The following is a 2142-nucleotide window of genomic DNA, read 5'->3' as shown; positions in this document are numbered from 1 at the left end:
CGCCGTCTAATCACACTGCCTACGTTATAGTAGACTGTACCTGGGATAGCGCGTGCGCGCTATAAAATAAAGAAAAAAACATGCGCGGCGCGGACAGGCAAAAATAAAGGAAAAGTGAAGGGGCGCAGGACATGGGGAAGGGTGGAGAGGGAGCGGAGCAGGTTGTCATTACAAAACAAAAAGAAAAAAACAAAGCGCTAGGAAGCGCCGCGCGGCTGCTGTTCCTCTTGCCATGACAACGTAAACAATCGTGTGCGCCGCCACTTGCGAAAGTATCGCCCTCCTGCTAGGGCGGTAACTGAAGGAGACCTCGGCGCTAGGGTCAAAAGAGCATCTCCTTAAAAACAGTAAATGATAGCCATGCGGAGATTCACTCCTGAGCCTCGCCCGTACACCAGCTACAGCCAGTAAGAAGCCAGTCAATCGTATATATGCCCCATGAGCTCGGCGTAGTTTTCAGAGAAAAAAAAGCAAACGCAACGACGAGGGTGGGATTCGAACCTACGCGACAGATCAGCAGTACATCGCCTTCACCACTAGGCCACTTCGCCCCTACATCAGGCACAGCTCGTAGGAAGTCAATCGCACGTGTGCGCCATGAGCTCGGCGTACTTTTCAGGAACAAACTAGCAAAAACAGCGACGAGGGTGGGATTCGAACCCACGCGGGCAGAGCCCAATGGATTAGCAGTCCATCGCCTTAACCACTCGGCCACCTCGCCCTTTTTATACTTTATTGCCTGTTTCATAACAAGTACACGTTTCACAGGAATTCTCCGCTGCGATTACTGAAACAAGAATACAGTTCAACGTGCGGGTGAACCTTGTCGATTAATTTTAGTTACAAAATGCTTAATGTTTGCAAGCTGTTTCAAAATTGGTAACCACTCTGGTGGGTCACTGAGCGCTTCATACACTTGGCGAATGAACAATACATGTTCAACAAAATATTCTCTGGCCGGTTTTGCGTTCCCATCCTCCTTACGCACCGCCATTCGTGTTTTCCACACGTTGTGCATGCAGAGTAACATCACCGGATCACCATGGCACGCCTTCTGCCTCTTCAAAAGGTAAAAACCAGATTCCAAAAACTGTTAATGGAAATTCTTTCTTTAGAGTCCTTTGTAGAATGTCCCAAAGGAAGACTGAGTCCCTGCACTCCAGAAATATGTGCTCCATTGATTCCGGTTTCTTACACATGTGGTAATTAACACTCCAGGGCACAAAGATCCCCTTCTCCTGCTGCCATGGTTTGACAGGAAGCGTGCCAGTGCTCAGCATAAAAAAAAACGTTTTTCTTGTTGCTCTTACTGGAATTTCTTTAACTCGCTTTAACACATTCTGCTCACGCCCCAGTGCATAAATTGCACGGTAATTGGTACTGGACACATGATATCAACTAAATCTCGGTATAATCGCTTTCTTGCGACGGTATTCAGGTATTCCAAAGAAAATTGTGCTTTTACAAAATGGAAAGAACTTATTACTTCAAACAAAAAACCTCGGACAACTACTTGAGGTATGCTATACGACGTCACTACATATTCTGGCAACGAGTCACCTAATCTCGTCTGGATAACGCACCGCAAAAAACAATTGCTTTCGTCGCGCAAGAACTTGAAACCAGTTTAAAACCTGTTTCAAACCTGTTTCAAAAATAAATGCGACAAACCCAACCCTTCTTTCTGCACAGCATAACAGATTCAGACGACTCGTGCGCTCCCATCCTGATCCCCACACAAACATTGCAAAAAGCCTGTGCAAATTCTGTACACACACTCGGGATATACATAAAACTTGTAGTATATAAAACACTTTTACGACAAGAAAGAAACTGCAGACAGTGGCTCTCGGGAATATTGAGAGATTCTTGCCTCCCCACTTCGTTGTTTGTGCTTTAGCCCGCTCAGTTTATTCGGTCCAATGCGCCGTGGTATCATGATAGTACTCCAAAGGAGCAGCAAGATAACTGGTTGGCGTATCCGTGAACGGTACTCTTTCGAACACTGCTGGCCGGCAGTCCCATTCACCGTGCCAGAAGCCTATGCTTTTTTGCCAGCTTACTGCACTCCCAGTGAGACTGCAAAACTTTCTTGCATCCTTGACTGCCTCCCGAACGCTCTCTTGGTCAATGGAAAAAAGT

The 2142-nt window shown here is 46.5% G+C and overlaps 1 non-coding gene across 1 annotated transcript; it reads right to left on the bottom strand.

The window, feature by feature from the left end:
• Positions 1-639: 639 nt before the first annotated feature.
• Positions 640-721, bottom strand: TRNAS-GCU (transfer RNA serine (anticodon GCU)). The gene has a single exon. It is a non-coding gene; the product is annotated as a tRNA-Ser (tRNA).
• Between the last annotated feature and the right edge of the window lie 1421 nt (positions 722-2142).

Source organism: Dermacentor andersoni, chromosome 1, assembly GCF_023375885.2.
Source record: "Dermacentor andersoni chromosome 1, qqDerAnde1_hic_scaffold, whole genome shotgun sequence".
Lineage (NCBI taxonomy): Eukaryota > Metazoa > Arthropoda > Arachnida > Ixodida > Ixodidae > Dermacentor > Dermacentor andersoni.
Note: the sequence above shows the minus strand (reverse complement) of the source record. Positions and strands in the feature narration are given on the sequence as shown.